Raw genomic sequence first — 6,000 nt, 5'->3', positions numbered from 1 at the left:
TGGGGCATGATTTTGTGGGATTTTCAAGAGGTTTAGTATAGAGTTTCATTATTATATTATTGAAGGGCCTAGAAATCTAAGAATCTACAATGGATGGTAGGCCTAGATTTTTAAAGGAATTAAATAATACTGATAAAAGGCTGATGTTATACATTTAGGATCAAAAGACTTAGGCCCATATGAATAACAAACCGCCAATTCCGATTTAGAACTTGCTGAAGGAGTTTCAAGAGGTATAGTTTAAGCCCAAGAAGCTTACTCCTACAAGAGTCTCATATCACTCCATCACAATGAAAGAAGGGGTTTTACAAAGGCACCCATATTATAAAAAATAACAATTAAGAAGATAGCAAAGCAATTGCTACAATCAAGGACTATACGACCTAATGTAAGTTCATTTTCTTCTCTAGTTTTGATTATCGGGTATTAAATAAAGAAACCATCATAGATAAGTTCCTAATTCTGGTTGTTAAGGAATTATTAGATGAGTCTCTTGAGTCCAATTATTTTTTTGAATTGGATCTAAGGTCAGGTTATCATCAAATTCATATGTGACATAAGGATACTCCTAAAATAACATTCATAAATGCCTTTTCTACTTTTTAAAGCATCATGAATGACTCATTTAAGTCGTACTCTAGGTAGTTTATTTTGGTATTGTTTATTACATATTAATTTATAGTAAATTAAAGGAAGAACACTTGGCTCACTTGAGGTTAGTCTTAATCGTATTGGCCCAACATAAATTATATGCCAAAATGTCTAAGTGCACTTTTTTTTTTTGCTAAAAAAATTAAATATTTGGGCCATATTGTTTTTAAAGACGGGATATGAGTCGATCCTAAGAAAACTAAAGTTGTGCTTAATTGGTTCAAGACCACTAATCTCAAGGTTTTAAGGGATTTTTTGGGTCTCAATGGTTACCACTATAGATTTATTAGAGGATACGAAGTTATGGCTAGCCCTTTAACCAAACTAGTTAAATAAAGGGCTTTTTATTAAGACCAATATGCAAAGAAAACATTCAATCAATGAAAGTATATTATTACTTATCCACATGCTCCAACACTACTTGATTTTTCTAAGCCTTTTACAATGAAGTGTGACATTTCTAGTGTTGGGATATAAGCAATTCTCATGCAAGATGACAAGCCTTTATCTTTTTGAAGTACAGGTTTAAAAGGTAAGAAATTGATGTTTTCAACCTATAAAAATGAGTTATTTTCTATTGTAATAGTAGGAAAAAAATGGAGGCCTTGTTTATTAGGTCAACCATTTAAAATCAAAACAGACTTGAAAAACCTAAAGTCTTTGTTGGACTAGAAAATTGACACACGAATACAATATAAATGGGTATCCAATATTTTAAGCTATGATTTCATAGTTGAGTTTAAACAAAAGAAATAATTAGTGGTGAATTATAGGTTATCACATTATCTATGGTGGACCAGGTGGACCAGCTAAAGGAAAGTTATTCTACTGATTCTAAGGTATGAAAAGTTCTCAAGCAAATGAAAGGAGATACACTACAAAGAATCAAGTTCGATTTACAAGAGAGAGTATTGTTGTATAAAGAAAGAATTTTCCATAGTAAAGAATGTCCTTTTAAGCTATAAATTATGGAGTATTTCATGACAGCCTTTCAGGATTTAAAAAGACCATATGAAAAGCTCACATAGATTTCTTTTGGGTAGGCATAAAGACTGGTTTAAAGAACTATATCAAGGAATGTGAAATGTGTCCACAAGTTAAGATAGAGAACATTAGGCCATCCAAACTACTACAACCTTTACCAATTCCATAGAAGCCATGGAAATCCATTTCCATAGATTTTATAGAGGGGTGAACCTTTTCATAAAGGTATATAGTTATTTTTATAATGGTTGATTAACTTAAAAGGTATTCTCACTTCATAGTTATGATTCATCTCTATACAACAAGTAAAGTAGCCCAAATTTTTTCAATTAATATTGTAATAGATAGAGTTATTTACTATCCAAGAAGTGGACTCATTAATGTCAACAACCTATCATCTATAGATTAACGGACACATAAAAATAGTTAACAACATATTGAAAAATTATCTAAGGTGAGAAAACCCTAGAAACTGGTCTTGATGGTTAGCTATGGTAAAATTTTAGTAAAATATTACCTACGAGTCTTTGTAAACTACATCATTTGAGGCATTATAAAGGTGCAATCTACCTACCCTAATCAACTATATCCCCCGTCTCACAAAAACTTGGCACTTGAAGAGCATTTACGAGACATATCCAACATCATTAAAACAATCACAATTAATTTAGACAAGGCTTTACAAAAGCAGACGAGAGATGCAACAAAAAAAAAAAAGAACTGGAATTTGAATAAAAAGAATGGACTTACCTGAAACTCAAGCCTCATTATCAGTTGAGCATACCATAATAAAGAAACAACAAGTTAGGTTCCATGTATTATGGGCTTTTTTAAATTGATAAGAAGATTGGTAGAGTAGCTTACCATTTACAGTTGCTAGAAGGAGTGAAAATTCATCCCACTTTCCATATTTTATAGCTAAAAAGGAGGATTGGTTTAACCAATCAAATAATGACTAAATTTTTTACTCTGGAGGAAGGCCTTCCACAACTTGAACCGAAAGAAGTTATAGGAGAACGAGGAAAAAAAAACTAGAAAATGTTGTAAGAAAGAATACCTTTAGTGCTTCCACAGACAAAACACCGAAGATACAGTGTGAGTGACCAAAAAATGGCTCAAAAAAAAATTTCCTTACCTTACGAACAATGAGTTAGAAAGTGGAGGGAATGTAACCAAGTCTTTACAAAAAAAAAATCAGTTTTTCAAGATCAATTAGAAGGGAATCTTAAAGGATTTGGTGGCTCTTACAAAGAAAATGAAAGATCATGTAGTTGAAAAAAAAAGAAGGTATAGAGTACAAAGAAAATGAGATTTTATAACTAGGTTTAAGGCAATGCAATATTGGAGAATTAATAGCGGTTAGATGTGTGACATATGGCATGATAATAAAAAATAGTTGGCAGGGATAACCAACATAAAATGAAAGTTTCAAAGATATCTAATTAGTGCAAAACAAAATATATGGTCTCCCTAATCTGCAACAACAATTTAAAATTCAAACATAGTTTAGTTGATCATTTAAGGAAGTCTCTCTCATTTAATAATGTATGGAAATTTTTTATTAGCAATTAGACTTAGTTTTTTAGAGGCCGACCCACCTCAAATTTGTCACCAATATATATATATATTCCATCTTTTATATTTGAGAATTACTTTTAATTAAATAAAAATACTAGTCAATTTCAATCTCAAACTTTCAAGTTTACAATTTGACCTAGTAAACTCTACTAGAATTATTGGGTTTGTTACACTTCTTTTTTATCTCTATCTTATCAATTAAAAATATTTTTGTCTTTTCTATATCTATTTCTTTTTTCATAGAATATTAACTAAAAATAACCTTGGATATTTAATCTTGCATGATTTATTTATTATTCTTTGAGTAAGTTCAATATCTAAGCATGTAAACACATTTTAATGTCACATTTCCAAATGTCATAAAATTATGTTCAAAATCTACTTAAGTATTTTAATAATAAAAAAATGATTTCAATCGATTTTTCATGAAATAATAATAATAATAATAATAATAATAATAATAATGATACATAATAATTGAAAAACAATAATTAAAATCCAAATAAGAATTTACAATAGTATTTAAGAACCATGTCAAAATTAAAGAGTAAGTGAATATGGTAAATTTTTGTTAGAGTGTCAAAAAACCAAAGGAAAAAGAAAAAAAGAAGCAAATTTCAGTAACGAGCCAAACCTAGTGCCTTGCCCATCATAACAGGCCACGCTTGCGTTCCTGGATGTACTATATTTGTTATAAAACAAAGTGATAGATGACGCACTCCAATGCTTGAACACGTGATCTATTACTTGTCACTCATGCTAATTAACTGAGCTACAATATATATTTGTTATAAAATGAATAAAAAAAAATATTAAGGTACTTTATTGTTCTTATGAATAATAAAGCATCAAAAGAAACCCCAATTCTTTTAGAGTGTTTAGTTAATGGTTTTTTTTTTTTTTTTTTTTATAGGGATGAAAAATACATGTTTTTATAGGTTTTGAATTAATGGTGGAACATGGTAGTGGTGGAAGCATTTATGATCAATGTAAGTTTTTTTTTATTGAGTCTATACTAGTTTGCTTCTCGTGTTGTGTTGCGGGTTGGGCCAAAAACAATTTGAACATAAGAAAAGAATATCCTAGTTGTATGAAATTTTTTGACATTGTCATTAAACCCGATCTAACAAGTCAAACTTGAAAACTTTTGACTCGAATCTTTGCCAAATGTAGGTTTCCATATAAATAATTTAGGAGTTGTTATGATGTAATCCATGTCGCACGGAGATCGTCTACCCTCAATGTATGGATATATATCTAGTAAATGTGGGGAGACAAGGAAAAAAACAAAATGCAATGGGAGTCGTAACTTAGTTTTTGGTTACTTGGAGCCCTAACTGGTCTCAGAGATCAAGTACGGAGACTGATTGCGAAAATAGAAGGTATTAGCACCCCAAATATGCCCTACCTAAGGTAAGCTGCATTGTTTTATTGGCTGATAAAAAATCTAAGGTCTTATCATATTGGTTCGCTTATAGTTCAAGAAAAGCCCTCCTTAATAAGTAAAAACATAGTCAGTCTAATGTCTATAAAAGAACTATATTTTTAATATCGGGAATACATTTTACGTATAAATTCATAATCTTCAAACATTAAAACAAAAGAAAATATTTTTTTTTTTTTTTTGAAATATTAGCCAAGATTCTCATGACTTTAATAGACTAGTTATCAAAGCCAAAATGCATGCTAAAATATATATATATATATATATATATATATATATATATATATATATATATATATATATATATATATATTGAAGTTTTCTTTGTTGTATAAAAATAAAAATATAATATGATTTTTAGCTTTGAGAGACTTGGCTGTATGCATGAAAACAAAAATATATATTTTTTGTTTTATAAATTTTTTGCAATGTTTTGACGAAAGCCGGGTATTTTAATATCGTATTTCTATATTTACGGTATAAAAATACAAACCAATATTAAGAAAAATTTCATAACAAAATACACGGAAAAATCACAAATTTTTCCAAAAATATTTTTTTGAAAATTTTTGAAATTGGGCCGGACCCAGCCCAAAAACAATTCTAGGCCGAATCCCACTGTTCATGCATGAATAGAAGGCATGAATTAATTGATGCCTACTATTCACGCAGTGAACAGCGGGGAAGAAGGAGAAGAAGAAGAAGGGGGAAGGCTGACCTGCAGTGGTTCTGACGGTGGCAGAGGACAACATGGTGCAAGCGGCGGTGACTGATGGTTGCTGCGGCAGGAAGAAAGAAGAAAAAGAAAATATGTAGGGGGAGAGGACCGGTGGATGTTGTGGTTGGACGGTGGCTGTGTTGGCTTCCTGTGGTGGATATGGTGGCTGAAAAGCTAACGGTGATGACAGTGGTGGCCTGGACAACGGGGAGAGAGAGAGTGTGAAGAGACAAACGACAAAAAAGGAAGAATTCTGGGGAGGAAGGCTAGTTTTTTTGCTGTCTTTGGACCCAATTTTCTCCACCCCTGGAGCATGAATATCAAATCTATTTATAGGTGGTGGAAGAGGGACACTTTGTCTCTTCTAGTGCAAAATCTCAACCCTTGATTCGACCCGAAAGCATCCCAACCATTGACTCAAAGTAGCAATGATGAACTGTTAGTTTTGCAGGAAAAATGGATGGTCGGGTTGGCCACCTTGTGGCGGTGCCACCGCTTCAACAGCCTCGATCAACCTGAACGGCTTACATTAGCGTGTAGTCAGGTATCACATGATCGTTTTTGTGTATGTTTCATGCAATTTGGTGACGAAACGAGGCGCCAAATGCCTTGGGAAGGTGGCCAC

Source organism: Populus alba, chromosome 18 (assembly GCF_005239225.2).
Source record: "Populus alba chromosome 18, ASM523922v2, whole genome shotgun sequence".
Classification (NCBI taxonomy): Eukaryota; Viridiplantae; Streptophyta; class Magnoliopsida; order Malpighiales; family Salicaceae; genus Populus; species Populus alba.
The sequence above is the reverse complement of the archived record's forward strand: the minus strand, read 5'-3'. Positions refer to the sequence as shown.